This window comes from Natrix helvetica, assembly GCF_964273705.1.
Source record: "Natrix helvetica genome assembly, chromosome: 1".
NCBI classification, from domain to species: domain Eukaryota; kingdom Metazoa; phylum Chordata; class Lepidosauria; order Squamata; family Natricidae; genus Natrix; species Natrix helvetica.
This window is the reverse complement of record NC_138548.1, coordinates 137858995-137878586: the sequence shown is the minus strand read 5'-3', so window position 1 is coordinate 137878586 and position 19592 is coordinate 137858995. Positions and strand designations below refer to the sequence as shown.

Here is a 19592-nt window from a genome sequence, read left to right as displayed (position 1 = left end):
CTTCCGCAGCCCCAGGAGCTCTCTGAAAGCCTTCTACAGGCTCTGCACAGCCATTTTGGTGAAAGGGGTGGGGTTTCAGGAGGCAGAAAATGCTATATTCAGTGTATATGACACACCCAGATTTTCAGCCTCTTTTTTGAGGGAAAAGGGTGCGTCTTATACTCCGAAAAATACAGTAATTCCATCTCACACAAACGTCTCCATTTCAATTGGCTGGCATGTGCACTGATGGACAGCTCTCCCAACCCATCTTGATGCCTATTTTGACTGTTGGGCCACCTGCCATGAAAAATGGAGAGGAATCTTACTTTCTTCTGAGTTCCTTGTTTTCTTCTTTTAACTGGATGAAATCTAGCCAAGGTTCCCTTTCTAGCCCATATTACAGAAAGAACTGCAAATTGATGTTGTTGGGGTTTTTTCACCAGTTCTTCAAAGACAAGCTGACAGAAGGAGAAAAATGTGGCCCTTGGTTTCCTGGCATTGAATGGAGGAGGGGGAGACTCATTGGAATCCACCAATGTGGTCCTTCTTAACAGCTGTTCAGACAGGACACCTGCCCATCATTGTGACATAAGTGGAGAGAGAGTTGAAATCCAGAAAAGGTTTCTGGCTTCTGTCCTAGATGATGTATGAACGGGAAGCAAGCAGCTGAAGACTGCAGTGCAGTAAAGCGCTTAAATTTTGATTCAATCCACTGAAATTATTAGAAACTTATTTCAGAGAACTTGCTCAGGAAAGCAATTTCCGCTGATTTTTCCCCCCAAAAGATTGAGTCTGCCTAAGATCGTACCGTAGTTTCATCTTGATTAATGGCAACTACTCCTCTGTTACAAAAGAAACATTTTCTAAAATTCATTCTACCAGGAAGTACAAACAATGAGCGGTTTTGTTTTGTTTTCATTTCAAAAAACGACTAAGACATATCCACCACGTTGTGCCATTATGTTCAATTTCTAGTTGCTCCGAGATCATCCATCTTAGCTAAGAAAATATTTTGATCTAAATATTAGAAGGCAGGAGAATTTTCGTCTTCCATGCCCCCATCAAACATCGCTCCCGATTAAAATTTGTATCGCCAATTAAACCTTTCCCAGGAGTTCATCAGGGAGGAGAAAGAGGAGGCTGCCAAGTATGAAATTAAGAAATAACTTAAAACGAGTTCCGGTTCCGGCGGCAGCGGCGACGGGCAGCTCTCTGCCCGCTCCGGCTCTCCGGTGGGCTTCCCCACTCCTTGGGGGGCACAGGACACCCCTCAGAGGGGTCCTGCCGGAGGGGCGGCATCGCAGGGAGCTCCTGCAGTGGCGGCGGCCGGCGGGAGGTCTCTCGCACGCCCAAGGCACCGGGGAGCAAGATCGGAGGGCGCTTCGCGTTTCTGCGCCTCGCGCCTCGCTAAAGCTGACCGGAGAATGTAACAATAGAATGAAGCAGGTGCGGTGCGGTGAGGTTGCTTCTCTCTTCATTCCCTATTCTATATGAAGAATTATTCAGCTTTTTTTTAAAAAAACAACTTTCGGAGTATTCTGGAGGCGCGGCTGGAGGGAGGGGGGTTTCCCCCCCCCCTTGGACAAGCGGCGAGGAATAATTTTGCTCTCAGCCCCCGGGGAAGGAGGAGGGGGGAGAGCCAACGAATGAAGCCTCACCCAGGTTGAGATGATTTTCTTTTCAACTTAATTTCACTTTCTACTGTGATTTGAAGACTTTTGGAACTTTTTAAAACTTTGCTATGCCTCTGTGCCCAAAACTGGCAGGGCAAGATGGCACACTTCCGTTGTCTTTATGAATTGTGAAACCTGACTCCACCTTTAAAATTCAGGCTTCCGGTCTTTGTCTCCGTGTCTCCCAGAGGAATCTCTTGTGGATTGGTACTTTTTGAACTTTCTAGGGGAAACCTTTCATCTATTGCCAGACTTATTAGAGAGATTCTCTTCTGCCTGGTTCTTCTGCTCCCGGACCTCACCTGCCTACCCTTCTTTTCTAACTGTTTATCTTATATATGGACTGAATTTCTAATGTTATAAAGGATGGCATCCAAAAGACCACCTCCTGGGAAACCTGGCTTTGCCACGTCTGCTCCAACATCTGTAACATCCAGTCCAGCCACACAGTCAAAGATAACAGAACTGATGCAACCTAAGACTATAGAGATGGACTTTCAACAAATGCTTCAACAAATTTTACAGGGCCAGGAGGAAATCAAGAAACAGCTAAGGGAAATGAAAGATGAAATTAAAGAAAATCAAGCCCAAATTTATAAGAACTCACAGAGACTGGATCTTGTGGAAGGGGGGGTGGAGGAGGTGAGGGGGGGTGGAAGATGTGCAGAAAGGGAACAAAGATCTTGACATCCAACAGATGAAATTAGAATTTGAGAGAATGTCCTATTATCTTAGATTTCAAAATGTTATAGAAGAAGATGGGGAAAATATAAGGGACATCATGACAAACATTCTGGCTGACTACACACACAAAGAAAAACAACTGATGGGGTGGGATATAGACCTGGTTTATAGAGTGAACTCAGCTTACGCTAGAACACACAATGTACCCAGGGAGGTTCACATTAAATTCCTTAGAAAAAGCACAAGAGATGAAATTCTGGGTGTACAAAGGGGGCAAGCATTGACATATCATGATATGGAGATAACCATTCTGAAGCAGATCCCTAAGAAGATTAGGGGATGGGAGTCGGAGGCACCGTTTTGCGGTGGTTCGGCTCCTACCTCTCCGACCGGAAGCAATGTGTGTTGACAGGGGGACAGAGGTCGTCCCTGAGGCCACTCACTTGTGGGGTGCCACAGGGGTCGGTCCTCTCGCCTCTCCTGTTCAACACATATGTGAAGCCGCTGGGTGAGATCATCCGTGGTTTTGGGGTTGAGTACCATCTCTACGCTGATGATACTCAGCTGTATATTTCAACCCCAAACCACCCCAACGAGGCTGTCGAAGTGATGTCCCGGTGTCTGGAAGCCGTCGGGGTCTGGATGGGGGACAACAGACTCAAACTCAACCCCTCCAAGACCGAGTGGCTGTGGTTGCCGGCACCTCGGTTCAGCCAGCTGACTCCATCGCTGGCCATAGGGGGCGAACAGTTGTCCCCTGTGGAGCGGGCGCGCAATTTGGGTGTCCTCCTCGATGCCCGGCTGTCAATGGAGGACCATGTGGCAGCCGTGGCAAGGGGGGCATTCCACCAGGTTCGCCTGGTGCGCCAATTGCGCCCCCTACTGGACCGGAGTGCCCTGCGCACGGTCACTCATGCGCTGGTGACGTCTCGCCTGGACTACTGCAATGCCCTCTACATGGGGCTTCCCTTGGGACGCATCCGGAGACTGCAGCTAGTTCAGAACGCAGCCGCGCGGGTTATTATGGGAAGTACTCGTTACTCCCACGTAACACCTCTCCTGCGCGAGCTGCACTGGCTACCTGTGGCCTTTCGGGTGCGTTTCAAGGTATTGATCACCATCTTTAAAGCGCTCCATGGCAGAGGACCTAGTTATCTGCAGGATCGCATCCTATCACACACGTCCCTGCGACCTATCCGCTCACACAGGGAGGGGCTCCTCCTGGTGCCGTCTGCTAGGCAATGCCAGCGGGCGACACCTAGGAGTAGATCCTTCTCTGTGATGGGCCCAACCCTCTGGAATGACCTCCCCCCAGACATTCGAACTACCACCGACCTCCATTCCTTCCGGCAAAAGTTAAAGACTCACCTATTTCAATCAGCTGGCCTGGCACTTTCTTAGTTTTACCTCCCGGGATTTATTTATTTTAATTGGGTTTGGGGTTTTAATAGGCTTTTAACGTATGATATTTATTATTCTATTACAGTCTCACAACCTCCTTCACCTACGTATTTAATTTAATTGCTTTATGTATGTATTTTACAACGTATTTTAGTGACTGTACACCGCCCCGAGTCCTCTCCGGGAGAGGGGGCGGTCTATAAGTGTGAATAATAAATAAATAAATAAATAAATAAATAGAGAAAAAAGAAAAAATTATTCGCAATTAGCGAATAAATTATACCAGAAAGGGGTGTGGTTTAGATGGTTGATGCCTGAAGGTATGCTGATATTCTGGGAGGAGACAAGAATTAGAATTAATTCACCCATAGAGGCGCAGGCCTTTATGGAAAAAAATAAAACACTCCTAGAGAAACCACCAGATACCACAACGGACACGCAGGACACGGGAGGGGCCAGAGCTCTGCCAGTGGAGGGAGATGGGGCAATAGCAAGAAGACTCAGATCACAAAAATAAACAAGAAAATCATATTATTATAAACTGACCGAAAGTGAAAATGGAATTATATTTGGATTTTATACTGTAATGTTTAATTTGATTGAATTTAATAATAGAACTAATATGCTGATTGTAATCAATTATATACTAATGCATTATATATAAATGTATACTATGGGTATGGAGGGAGGGGGGCCACACACACTTTGCAACTGCCAAAATTTGTATACCTGTCCATTTACCCTTTTCCCTATAAATCTTGAAAAACCAATAAAAATTTTATTATAAAAAAAAAAAAAGAAATAACTTAAAACATTAGACGCATTTGGACAATGTGCCTGCATAAACCCAGTAATTTAAAACCTACACTGTGCTTCTGAATGGAGTGGAGTTGGGGGAACAATTGTCCCTCACTTTTTCCCCCCTTGTCAACCAAGTAAAGGCAGCAGGTGGTTCAATGGAAGCACTCAAGAAGTCTTCCAAAACCAGTGCTCTGGGTAGGCAAGAGACAATAATGTTGTTGAAAAAAAACCTTAAATAGGATATTCCAGCTACTGGGGATGTATACAATACAATACAATACAATACAATACAATACAATACAATACAATACAATACAATACAATACAATACAATACAATACAATACAATAGTAGAGTTGGAAGGGACCTTGGAAGTCTTCTAGTCCAACCCCCTGCCTAGGCAGGAAACCCTATACCGTTTCAGACAGATGGCTATCCAATATCTTCTTAAAGACTTCCAGTGTTGGGGCATTCACAACTTCTGGAGGCAAGCTGTTCCACTGATTAATTGTTCTAACTGTTAGGAAATTTCTCCTCAGTTCTAAGTTGCTTCTCTCCTTGATTAGTTTCCACCCATTGCTTCTTGTTCTACCCTCAGGTGCCTTGGAGAATAGTTTGATTCCCTCTTCTTTGTGGCAACCTCTGAGATATTGGAACAATGCTATCATGTAACTTCATCATGTAAATTAGTCTTGCAAAAACCTAATATTGTTTTGGATAGCAATAGCGCTTAGACTTATATACCACTTCAGAGTGCTTTACAGCCCTTTCTAAGCAGTTTACAGAGTCAGCATATTGCCCCCAACAATCATTTCACTAACCTTGGAAGGATGGAAGGCTGAGTCAACCTTGAGCAGGTGAGACTTGAACTGCCAAATTGCTGGCAGTCGATAGTCAGCAGAATTAGCCTGCAATTCGTGCAGTCTAACCGAGTCCCTTCTTGGGAGAGGGGGCAGTCTAGAAATCCAAGAAATAAAAATAAAAATAAATAAAATAACCGCAGTGCCACCATGGCTCTTGTATTATTTCAAGTTATCGAATCATAAATATTTTCCCAGGGATGAGATTTAAGCAGTTAAATAAATATTAAGGTTAGTAAGATTATAAAAGAAGCTGAAACTACTTCTGTTATCCAAATGGGACCACTACGTTTTCTTCTGTCATGTTGCAATGGCAATTTACAGCACTTTACATCTCTTGTTTTTAAACGGGCTCTTTATTTCATTGTGTGAATTCTGTACCATCCTAAACTAACTTTTGTAACCTTTTGAGATGGTTTTCCATGTTTTGAACTTTAATAGAATTGTGCACTCATACAAAAAGAGAAATGTGCCTTTTGCCTCAAATGATTTAAAGACACACACTGTGCATTGATGTCCTCAGGGAAGTCTGAAAGATTTTTTCAAAAACAAAAACACCCAAACTCTCAAATGTGTCTAGTAAGCTGCTAGGCTAATGCTTTAACTAAAACAGTGGCACACAAGGGGATTTTTAAAATATAGAGCTGTCATTCCCAATGCAGTTTTGTTTGTACAGTTTCTTTCAGGCAGACTCACTAAATGTTATATATAAAGGACTCATTTGGCTCCCCCTTTGTGTGTTCTTAGCAACTTCCTAGATTCCATTTATGTGCTTGATACATATCCGCTTCCACACTTTGACTTCAATCCCAAAATCCTGCTACACAGGGGTGAGATCCTACCACTTTAACAACCGCTTCACTGAGCGCACACTAAGCACATGTGTGCAATGTAGAGAAGCCTTACCTTTCAGATTACTGCTTGGAAAGGAAAACAGCTGTGGCACAGCAATCCACTCTGCCACAAGACTCAGCTGGAAAGATAAAGGCAGGGGCATGAAGCCGGGCCCACTTGCTAGTAGGAGAGAACCGGTTCGTTCCCAGCCCATCTACGGAGCTACCGGTTCGCACAAACCAGTCCAAACCAGTAGAATCCCACCCTTAATGCTACATACGAGTTTAAATACTCTCAGTATAAACAGCTGATTACCGAGAAATTACATAAGAACAGATTCATCTGCAGCTCTTACATGCATATGGCTGTATCAAATTTTGGAAATCATTGAAGAAAGCAACTCTCTCTCCCTTGACTTCTTTCCCTTGGGACTTCAGAAATCCACTTACAGGGTCAGAAAGTCACTTACAAAGTATTTATTAATTGATAGCACTGAATATGGAAAAGAATCCAACTAAGTTTGTAGACCAGTGAGTTTGCCAAATTTAATGGTAGGTGAGAATGGCCTTGGGAGATAGGAGGAAGACTAGACAACCATCATGCAAAAGGTATCTCAGCCCAAAAAACCAGAAGGAATATAGGGAACTTCTCAGAAACTACCCTCCATAGTTTTAGTTTTATTTAAAACATATATATAGCTGTCCATCTTCTAACCAACTCTGATAGATTTCTGGAAAGCAGAAGTAAAGTAGGGGAGAGATGCATTCACAGACTTGCAAGGTTTTGTTATTGTAGTGTTGCAATAAAGGTAGTATACTCACTGTGTCAAATATGAAATTTTGACAGCTACGTGCCTCTTCTTTTCAACTTGCTATTAAAGTAAGGGAGAGAGCTGTTGCTTTAGAATGGGTAAGATGGAGAAACGAAACCTCAACGATTCCACTGTAGACTGTGAGAGCCTGAATCCTTTTGAAGGACATTGTAGCAAGCATGGAGTTGAAGCAGAGAGTTTCCATAACAAAGTGAACTTGTTTACACAGACTATGTGAAGGATTGGGGATTGTGCAGGGGAAATAATTGTTTAACTGAGAGGTAGTTTTGCTTCAAAATGATCATGCAGTGTATTGAATAAACAGTAATTTTTTTGGAAACGGAATGAACCTGGAGGTTTATTTGGATTCTTGAGCTGGATGTTGACATATGGTTTGGGCTGCTTGTCTGGAGTCTCTCCAAGGGACTCTTATCTTATATACTTGTGATCTAGTCATGTATCTCTTCTCCATAATGAAAACAGATGACTGTGTACCCTTTTACTTCAACTCCAGATATTGGAGTTTACTTTTTTGATTGCAAGGTTTAAAAAATAGTGATGGAAAATAAAGCTGGGGAAGACCAATTATGAGCTGTTCCCCATCTTTAGCAGTTGTTACTAGTTCTGCCAGGCTGTTGAACTTAGAAAGTTGTCTAAGCATCTGTGTGGATCAAAAGCATCTGTGTAGATCAAAACAAGCAGGAGTTCACTTACTAAGGAACCAGCAGAAAGTGAGGAAGTCGGAAAAATATGGAAGGGCAATACAAGGTAAAGGTTGTGAGCCAGTCCAGCAGACAGAGAGCAGCTGCTTAGCCTTGCCAAAGATACAGAAGGAGGTCACCTTCTCAGGCAGCAAATACCGTGTTTCCCCGAAAATAAGACAGCGGCTTATTTTCTTTTGACCCCCAAAATAAGCACTTGGCCTTATTTTCGGGGAGGGCTTATTATTTTTGAAGTGCAGAGGTGGCGAGCGTGGTCACCTCATGGCTGCTTCTCTGATGCAATATTTTCGGGGAGGTCTTATTTTGGGGGGAGGTCTTATTTTAGTACATGCACTCAAAAGCCCGATTGGGCTTATTATCCAGGGAGGTCTTATTTTCGGGGAAACAGGGTATATTAGAAGAATAGGAAGAGGGAGAGTAAATTTGAATCTAATGCAGACCTTTGTTTATAAATTGTACTTGCCTGGCACTTTATTGAGTGAATGGATAACACAACTTGAGTGGAGAAAATGTATGAAGCTCCAAAGAGGTTACTTTTTACCAAGTGAAGTATTTTGTGTAAGAACAAGATATGCAAAAATGCAAGTAATCTAAATGCAGGGACATACTTCTCAAACAGTAACGTAACATTTGAAGTTTCTACTTCAGATTTTCCTTGGAGATTTATTCCAACAGCACCATGGAAGTGACTTTGCTTAGTGGGTTTTTCTTTTCTTCCTTAGCATACTGTGAGCCCTCTGTTTGCTTAACCTGATGGTAGAAAACAGATTTTCTTTTTTAACTTCTTAAATGTTGGAGACTGCCCTTTGGATATGTGAGTACAAAAGGAGGAGTGTGGATTAGAAGCAAAAGGAATTTGTTCTGACTTATTGATTTGTTATAATATTCCCATACACATCAACTTAGTCTGATCAGAATTTAACACCAAAAACAAATCCAGATTTTAGTAGAACTGGTACCTCTTTAGGCTGAGCATTGAATATATATGTAAGATAATTATTATCAGGCACTTAAAGTAAAATATGAATACTATTTCCAGAGGAGTAAAAACATATTTTTTTTCCTGAAATATACTCAAAATACCAACTTTTTTAAAAAAAAAACTAAAAACATTATTCTAGTTACTTTTACATAATTTTCCAAGGAGACACTTAGAGTGGGTTCTGACCAAAATTACATCATTGAATTGCATAATGTTGTGTTCTGATTGGATATTGCACCCAAAATATTGTTCTGTGAATCAGGCTGGATTAGAATCCCATTTTACAACTAAGAATCATAAAGAGTTGGCCAAGCTTGTGTGTTACAAGGAAAGGTTTTTATGAAAAAAAATATTGTTTTTAGCAATTATTGTCTCTGCTCACACTGTAAAATTTTTATTTATTTATTTTATTTTATTCATTATTTATTTATTTACTAATGTATAAATTTTATATAGCCATCCAATTCACCAACAGTGACTCTGGGTGGTGAATAACAATCAGAAAAACAAACAGCTAGTAAAAACAAAAATATAAAATACCTAATTAATAACTATCAAAAGAGCCGAAAATGCAAACTATAGACCTGGAAGGGTTAAAATAGCCACCTCAACAATGGAGCCATCTGAGCAATAGACACGTGCACGTTTGAATGGTTTATTTTGCATGAAGGATAGTGGCGGGGGGGACGGACCATACAGCATTTGGACACAAGGATACACTGACCTTCTCTGTGATGGGCCCAACCCTCTGGAACGACCTCCCCCCCGATATTAGAATTACTGCTGATCTCCGCTCCTTCCGTAAGAAACTCAAGACCCACCTGTTCCAATTAGCTGGCCTGGTCCAATCGCAATTACAATCATGATCTAATCCCGACCTTCCTGGCCGGTATTTTAAATTTTTAAATTCTGGGGTATTTTAATTGGTTTTAATTGGTTTTAATCATTAGTTAATTTATGACTATTGTACAGACTTTGTGCTTAATTTGTTTGTCTGGGGTTTTGTATTTTTGTTGTTTATTGTATATTTTATTTCTGTCTGTACACTGCCCCGAGTCCCCTCGGGGAGAGGGGGTGGTTTATAAATTTAATAAACTGAAACTGAAACTGAAACTGGCTTTGGTCATAATGGCCAACTCAATTGGTGGCTGAGAGTTGCCCTGCACTATTGCAAAGGGCTTCTGGGCAGAAGGGAACCAAGGGAACCAAGGGATCAATGGTGTAAACTCTTATCACAGTAGCAATAAGTCATTTTGTTGCTTTCCTAGGGCTAAGCCCCCTTCATAAGTGGGGCCTGGGTGATCAGCTGAAAGGGAGATGCCTGGCCAATATGGTGCAAGCTTCATTCTGACATTGATAATGTGCAGATATATAGATCACTGCAGGGGAAGGGTGCCACCAGAAGCTTGTGTCTTCCCATTGCCTCATCAATCCATCATCCATTTAACTACTGACACCTTGGCAGCAGCTCACCATCAGCCATGCATTTGAATTGCAAGGCTCCAGTTCCACCAGGGAATACAGATTGGGGGGAAAATCTTAAAGATTCAAATGCGGTTAAGTATTGTGAACAGCAATTCCCTCGCAAGGTATCTTCATTGCCCTTTTGCCAAGGGGGAACAGTTGGGTCTTTTGTTAGAAGTACAAATTGCTCCTTAATACAAAAGGATAAAGTGCCTCCTTAGAATTCCTCCAGGCTCCCTATAATGCTGCCGCATGTCAATTTTAATTTTTTTGAAATTTAAAGTGAGGGCTTTGTGCCTAAGCTCCGTCTTGTCACAAGGAGGAGAGGAATAAGTCAGAAAGGATTAGAAAACCTGGTGGGGATTGTGCATCTGTAGCAATTATGCTTCATTTGGATCTCTCGAATCTTCCTTTTCAAGCCGCATTCAGGGAAATGCACAACTGACAAGATAGGAGAGATTCTTAAGCATGTCAGCACATCCTACATTTGGAGAGGAATATATTCGTTTGTCCCTATAGGAGATAATTGGTTACATAATGTTGGAAAAGAGAAAGAGAGAAAGAGCCTCTCTGCATACTAAGTTCATGCCTTGTGTCTGAGCTACCAATTTGTATAATCCTGAAATATCCCAGGATTTCTCTTTTTAAAAAAAAAATCTATCTGACTCCATCAGACGGAACAGTCAAGGAAAGGTTCCAGTGGGAACAGAAACCAATTTTTGGTTCACTTATATTGGATTTGGATTCAAATGCAGCTCCAAGAGCAGAATGTGGCCAAATTCCCATATGCCTAAAAGAATTATCTGAGGGTTTTCAACCCGTTTCTGGAAATACCTTTGCTTTCCAGTTGTTTGCTGGAAGACATATCGAAGCAAATAAAACAAGTTCCACACGCATAGTGTATTTTCAGATGGAATGTTTGACAACCAAGATAGTATATCATTCAGAAGATGATAGAGCATTGGGGGTTTTTTTTAGTCTTAGGATGCTTGAATTTTGTCCAATGTTTCTAGAAACAATCTCTCTGGGTATTCAGGGACACTTACTCCATAGCTTCAATCTCATAGTTATGAGAATGACCAAACTGAGATCAGCATTGCCTTTCTCAAGCAAAAATAAACTGTATTTTTCTCTTCCACATACAATATACAGATACCCCATAATACTAGTCTGGACCACTCTTTCTAATATAGCTGTGAGTTTCTCTCTCGTTCATTTTATTTTCATTGAGCTGGAAATAAAAACATATGTTCTAGTCAGTTAATATAGATCAATGATTTATCCAGCAGGATAAATGACTTATTTCCAGTTAAGAAAGCTGGAAGTGGCTTGACAATGTCTCCTCCTAAGATGCTGGCCACTTTTATAGTGTCCTTTTACAACTTTGGATTAAATTTTGCAGGTATTTAAAATAAAAGAAAAACGTTCCAAGTCCTGTTTTACAGAATCAAAAATGAGGTGTATGCATATATCACAGAGGTTTTTTTTTTAAATCTTCAGCTCTCTGAAGAAAATGAAAAAAGGACATCTCTTTCACAAAATTAAAGACTGTACGTTTGCCTGATAAGCCAAATGCAAATGATAGCATGGGAATGAATCCCATGTTCTTACTTGGAATAAGAACATTTATCCGCACGTGTTTGAGAGAGAAACAGAGAAAGAGAAGGTATATTCCTAGTCAATGATGGATTTTTCCCATTCAGCTTCTAATGATAAAACTCCTTCTTTATTAGGTGCATAAAACTGTTTGGATGACATTATGACCAGCTGTGTTAAGTGAACATATCATCATCCCCTCCCCAAAGCTGCAAGATCCTAGCTTGGCCAAACTCCCCATTCACAGAGGACTAGAATTGTTCAGAAATTGTTGAGAAGTGCAGCTCAGTTGCAATGGAACAACCCATTTCCCAAAGGTCAAGCCCACTATTTGGAGTAATTATCATTGACTGGGAGAGATTTACAACCTGAATGAATAAGAGAAGGCAGTGTTGCTAATGATAACATATCACATGCACATTGCGTGGATGTCAATTAGTTGTTTCACCCAGGGGTCCGCTGATACAGGAATTGAAATGACTTTGGATCCCGGACTTTCAGAATGAAAAACTCAACAGTTGGACAATTATACATAAAACATGCAATATGAATCTACATATTTCTTGCCACTATGTAAATATTTTGCTTTGTCTGGATCAGGATGCAATACTTGTCTGCATTGTGAGTGAGTGAGTGAGTGAGTGAGTGAGTGAGTGAGTGAGTGAGTGTGTGTGTTTCTCCTCTCTCTGTCTCTCTCTGTCTCTCTCTGTCTGTCTCTCCCTCTCCCTCTCCCCCTCTCTCTCTCTCTGTCTCTCTCTTTCTTCTCTATCTATCTCTCCCTCTCTCCCTGTCTCTGTCTCTCCGTCTCTCCCTTTGTCTCTCTGTTTCTATTTCTGTCTCTCCCTCTCTCTGTCTCTCTCGCTCTTTCCCTCTCCCTCTTGCTGTTAATTCCTGGTGACTCCTGGCACTTTTCCTGACACCATTTCAGAAGGGGTTAGGGTTAGGATCTTAACATCCCCATATGCTTTTTTTTAAAATGCAAAACTGAGCTGAGCAAATGACTGTAGCACTTGGTTAGGAGGCTCTAACCAAAGCTATTATTGAGTCATCCCTTTCATGCCTGATTTCTTTCCTTCTATATTTCTACATCATCAGACAAAGTAGTGTAGCAGGTAAACAGCCCTAACAGTTAGCACTGCCCACTCCTGCAGGCAAAATAATGCAGCTGGCCTTGGTCCTTCACACCTAATGTTCATGCTGGCCATTAGGTCCCTTATGGCAAACTAATCTTGGAGTCTATTTTTCTTTCTTGTCAGAATGTGTGTATTTTTAAGTCTCCAGTGGCAGAAATGTTTCCTGGGGGCATTTTTCCATTGCATTTTTTTAGACTTTTCCCTTAGTGCTAAAATTACATTGGCCTTCCTTGAGTTCCAGAGTTATAATGTTCCCCCAGCCCTCACATAATGTGGTGGGACGGTGACCGTAGGGTTGGGAAAAGTGAACATTGTTTTCAGAAGCCATTTGAAACTTCTTTGAGTGCTATGCACAAAAAATGGGAAGATACCTTAATTCCCACAATATGGATGATGGAATTAGCTGAGATGGCTAAATTGACTAAATTAATTAAAGTAAAGAATACAATTAACCTTGTTTCTGGTTGCAAGCTGCTTCTGGACTTTATGCTTGAGGTAGAAAAAAAATCGAAGAAAAACTTTGATTTTGGGTTTTGCTGATTAGATAGGATGGTTTTTTATACAAATGGCTAGTACAGGGGGTCAGCAACCCGCGGCTCTGCAGCTGCATTTGGCTCTTTCATCCCTCTGCCATGGCTCCCTGTTGCCGGTCAGCTCCACAATTGATAGGGTTGGGGTTAGGGCTTTTGGTTAGGACAGATAGAGGAAAAAGGACACAGTTCTAGGAGGACACTATGGTGGGGGAACTGGACTTCCAGTTGGCAGAGGAAAAAGGATGCTGCTCTAGGAGGAGACTCTATCATGGGGGAACTGGACTTCCAGTTGGCAGAGGAAAAAGATGCTGCTCTAGGAGGAGACTCTACCATGGGGGAACTGAACTTCCAATCGGCTCCAGAATTGAATGGGGGGGGGCTTTTGGTTAGGACCTTTGTGGTTCTTTGAGTGTTTAAGGTTGCCGACCTCTGGACTAGTACATATAAAAGTTGAGATTGTATGGTATTGCCTTATTTTACTGCACTAAAAAGAGTCAGAAGTTAATGCTATGCTTTTTGTTTCCTCTTGTCCCCTACACTTTTTCCTCTTCCCATTTTCCTCCTCACTTTCCCATTGTTTTCATATTTTTTTTTTTTGAATTTCACATTTTGATAAATGAATAAAATTTGTTTTAAACAAGGAGACTTCTCTGGATGATCCAGAAAGAATGCATTCCTTAAAAATCAAAAATGTATCAGAACTTTTGCCAAAGAGAGAATAAAAACAAAAGAAAGTGGCTGTAGGTAGTCCTTGTTTAGCAATTGGGTCCAGCAATCCAACTGTTGAGCAAAGTAATTGCTAAGTGAAACTTGACTGTGCTTACTCTCTTATTTCAGCTTGTTTTGCTTTACTGAGCTTTGAAGGTCATAAATGCGAGGATTTGTCACAAAATTACCATCACTGTCATGACTGTGAAATGTCACTATGAGGCAGTTGCTTAATGAAGAGTCCATGTATTACATCTCAGTTTAAAACAAAACAAAAGGACTTATCAAAAAATGTCACTTGATATGACAAGAAGGAGAGTTGTGCCTAACACATTCCACTCATGTATGAGACAACCAATTTCTACAATATGGTCTTGAGCACATACCTACTATTTTCAAGGAGAACATCAAGAATTGCTTTGAAGCCCTGAGCTTCCTAGAAAAACAGAGGACTTGTGGCATGAAATCAAAGGGCTTGTCAAGTATGGGCATGAGAAGAGACTGCCAAAGATCAAGAAATAGAAGAAAGCAAGATGGGTGTCAGAACAAATCTTGGAAATTGCCAGGAAGGGAAGAGAAGACACAGTCAAGAAAGACAAAGATCTTAGGAAGAAACTTTAAAAAGAATTTCAGAAGCAGTATTACAATGACAAGATAAAGACCCTCTTTGAGGGAGGTTTATGAAGTGAAGAAACTGAAAATGGAAACTGGCATGCAAAAACAAAAAACATTTTCCAAATATCTCCAAACTTAGGATGCCAATGGGCAGGTAGTAATGAATTCAAAGGAGATCAAACAAAACTGAAAGGAGCATATTGAAAGTCTGTACAATCCAAGATAACATCCAAGATAATTTAGAAGAATTTCCTTCTCACAAGGATGCCTACAATTAAAAGATTATGTTAGACCAGCATTCAGATCCTTATCAGGTCAAATGACTACAGAAATTAATGGGATATAGCTATAGAAATAAGGGATGCAGTGGCTCAGTGGCTAAGATGCTGAGCTTGTCGATCAGAAAGGTAGGCAGTTTGGCAGTTCGAATCCTTAGTGCTGCATAACGGAGTGAGCTCCCGTTACTTGTCCCAGCTTCTGCCAACCGAGCAGTTTGAAAGCACGTAAAAAATGCAAGTAGAAAAATATGAACCACCTTTGGTGGGAAGGTAATAGTGTTCAGTGCGCCTTTGGCATTTAGTCATGCTGGCCACAGGACCATGGAGACATTTTTGGACAGCGCTGGCTCTTCGGCTTTGAAACGGAGATGAGCACTGCCCTCTAGAGTCAGGAACGATTAGCACATATGTGCAAGGGGAACATTTACCTTTAGCTATAGAAATAGGGCAAAAGGAATCTGTGGAGTTTCTAACCAAACTATGTCAATAAATCTGAAGAATAGCATGATAGCCAAGAGTGGGGGTGGGGGGAATCAACCTAATGTCCATATTCCAAAAAGGAGACTTATCAGAATATGCAAATGATTATACAATATTTTTTAATTTCACATGCTAAAAAAATAATGTTTAGGATTATTTAATCTAGATTAGAGCCCTTCATGGAGAGGAAGATACTGGATCTTCCATCTGTGCTTTAGAAAAGGGGAAGGCACAAATTATATTATTGCTGATCCATGCTGGATAATTGAGAAAAGCAAAGAATAATGAGCTGTGGTGGTGCAGTGGTTAGAATACAGTACTGCAAACTACTTCTGCTGACTGCTAGCTGTAGTCCGACAGTTGAAATCTCACCAGGCTCAAGGTTGACTCAACCTTCTAAGGTGGGTAAAATGAGGACCCAGATTGTTGGGGCCAATATGCTGACTCTAACCGCTTAGAGAGGGCTGTAAAGCACAGTGAAGCAGTATGTAAGTCGAAGTGCTATTGCTATAAAACCCAAAGAAGCTGGGAATCCTAGAACATCTCACTGTCCTCATGCAAACCTTAGTTGTAAGTTAAGAAGCCACCGTCCAGATAGAACACGGCAAACCAGACTGACTGCAGATCAGCAAAGGAATTCAATGTATCTGCTTAGTATAAATGGAGGAAAGTTGCAATTTTTAAAAAGTTGCATGTGGTTTTAAAACTGGAGGTAAAACATCAATAACCTGTACTATGTTGATGATATAAGAATATAGTAAGCTATCAAAAAATACACAACAGGCACTAACTTCTAAAAATGAAGAGCTGGTGACAAAAAGAGATGGTCTATGAGACAACAAAAAATCTAATGGAATACTTAGGACTTTACCAGACAATTTCAAAACAAATACAATAAGTTTTGGAAACAAGACTTTAAAATGTAGAAAAACTGGGGACTTCCTATTGTGACAATACCAATGATTGCATTATCTTAAACAGAATAAATATATAAAAATCAATCAACCTATCGATTCAGCAATCTCACTCAAGGGACAAGCAACCAGGTCAACTAAGTTCAACCAGGTTCTATTTATCATAGTTTGATCACATTACAGAAATATTAACTCTCTTGAGAAATCCATTATTATGGTAAAAACAATAGCACTTAGGCTTATATACCACTTCACAGTGCTTTTACAGCCCTGCCTAAGCAGTTTACAAAGTCAGGATATTGCCCCCAACAATCTGGGTCCTCATTTTACTGACCTTGGAAGAAAGGAAGGCTGAGTCAACCTTGAGCCAGTCAAGGTTCAAACTCCTGCAGTGGAAGGCGGAGTAAACCTGCAATACTGCATTCTAACCACGGCACTACCACAGTCGAAGGAAAGAAGAAGGAAAGAAGAAAAGATGACTAACAACAAGGTGGATAGGTATAATTTGTAGAAGCAATGGGTATACTCTTGAAAGAACTGAAGAACCAGGTTGAGGAAAGGTTATTTGTTATGTGGTTGCTAAGAGTCAATGCCAACCTGATGAGATATAAAAATCAGATTACCTACCCTTGTTCTAGATCCTTTAAGGACACTATTCCATATATTTATACATTTACATATACATACAGACTGTAGTAACAAATACATGAAAGTTTAACAGGCGCTTGCAAAACTCCAAGTGAAAAAAATGGAGCTAATATTAAATATAAGCAGAGTTTTGATAAAGAACAAAATTGATTGTCTTCTCTCAGCTAATGAAGAAAGAAACAAAACCACTTTCACTTTCACTAGGAAATTGAAAGCTTGGAAGAATGCTGGGATAAAATGTTAAAAATTAAATCAGGTAAGGAAAATCCCCAAAAGAAAGTTAAGATCCGCAGCTCTGCTCTTGTAACACACCCTAAGTGAGAAATGAATCTGTTTTCTAAGGTAATTACTTATAAAAGGTAAAGGTTCTCCTGACACATATTTGCTAGTCATTCCTGACTCTAGGGGGCAGTGCTCATCTCCATTTCAAAGCCGAAAAGCTAGCACTGTCTGAAGACGTCTCTGTGGTCATGTGGACGGCATAACTAAACGCCAAGGGTGCACAGAACGCTGTTACCTTCCCACCAAAGGTGGTTCCTATTTTTCTATTTGCATTTTTACATGCTTTCGAACTGCTAGGTTGGCAGAAGCTGGAACAAGTAATGGGAGCTCACTCCGTTACACAGCACTAGGGATTCGAACTGCCGAGCTGTCGACCATTTTGATTGACAAGCTCATCGTCTTAGCCACTGAGCCACCATATCCCTTATTACTTATAATTAGTATAATTACTTATACTAAACCATAATTTACCAAATTATGGCTTGTGTTCATAACACACCCTGTCATACACAGATTCCGAAGGTTAAAGCCACTTGTGTTGAACCATCCACAAAGAGTGAGAAGGTTATGCGAATTGTAACCAGTCCAGTTACACAATGCTACTTTGAGGTAGGCTGAATTAGGGGTCAAGGAAACCAATTACTAATCTCCATTCAAGCATATTTTTTCCCTGCATGTTGGGTCTTTTATTTCCCTTTACCCTTATATCCACTTCACAAAGCTGCCATGGAGCCCAAAAAATACAACTGTTGCTGTGTCTGAATAAATGTCTCATATATATTTTATATATAAATATAACATTTTTGCATATAGTGCAAGAAAACACTAGGAATACCATTGTTCAATGGATTCAGCTTCTGAGTGGCCTTTAAGGACAGCTATCATACAGAGTGTATTGCAATAGTACACAGTTAATTAAAGTGTGCATGATTATAAGAAATGACACCAAGTCCAGAAGAATTAGAAGCACATAACCACTTGGTTTTGTCAGGGTTGAGTGACAGAACCAAGTGGTTATGTGCTTCTAATCCTTTCCAATCTGATCCCAAAGTCCCCAAGACTTTGGAGACACGGCCTTGATAGCATTACCAACAGAGTGGCCCCTGCCCCATCTTTAAAACAATGTAAACTGATGGGAACTAAGGAAGTATCCCTTCTCTGTTGCCATACCTGCCCTCTAGAATTATGTTTCTCCAACCACAAAAAAAGTTAGAGTATCCTGCCCCTGCTGTCCTTTAAAGGAGCTCTGAAATCATGACTCTTTCTTCAAATGATGGGAGAGAGAAGTATAAGCCTTCTAAGGAAATTATATGAATGAATTGACTGTGTTGGTCCTGAGATTATTAACTTCTCTCTCTTTTTTTTTACTGTAGTGTGTGTGCTTTTATTGTGTGCATGACTAAAGAACCATTATGAGTTGGGTGGCCTTATAAATCACTAAACCAAGATCTGCTAGGAGAGCATGGGTGGGCCTGATGTTTGAGGTCCTCCTCAGCCGATTCAGATGGAGGATTCCGAAATGCAACTAGTTAAACCAAGGGAAACAATGCAGTTATTTAATGCAAGTTAAAATGACCTAAAATTACCACTACAGGGTAGTCCTTGACTTACAACAGTTTATTTAGTTACGATGGCTCTGAAAAAAAAAGTGGCTTATAACTATTTTTCACACTTACGACCTTTGCAGCATCCCCTTGGGCACATGGTGAAAACTCGGACGCTTGGCAACAGGCAGGTATGTATGATGGTTGTAGTGTCCCGGGGTCATGGGCTCACCTTCTACGACTTTTGACAAGCATATTCCTTTAACAACCAAGTGATTCACGTAACAACTGTGTCAAGAAAGGTTATAAAATAGGAAGAAAACTCACTTAGCAACTGACTCAGAGGTGGGTTCCTACTGGTTCGGACCAGTTCGGCCGAACCGGTAGTGGTTCGGCAGCCGGGGTCGCTGGAACCTCAGCGACCCAGGCCTGTCACGCTCCCAAGCCAGTTCTCCTATGGGGCCGCCATCTTGATTTTCGTTTCTGCCCATGTGCAGAACAATTGTAATTGTACAATTTTAAAAACATTTTACGCATGCACAGACTTATTTTTGTACAAATGTGCACATGCGCGGAGCACATTTTTGCACGCACTGAACTGGCAGTAATGCCAGGAGCAACCCATCCCTGAACTGACTCACTAAATG

At 41.0% G+C, this 19592-nt stretch overlaps 1 long non-coding RNA gene across 1 annotated transcript in view; it reads left to right on the top strand.

The window, feature by feature from the left end:
- Positions 1-19592, top strand: part of LOC309382490 — a 273086-nt gene that overhangs the window by 74113 nt on the left and 179381 nt on the right. The window lies entirely within an intron of this gene.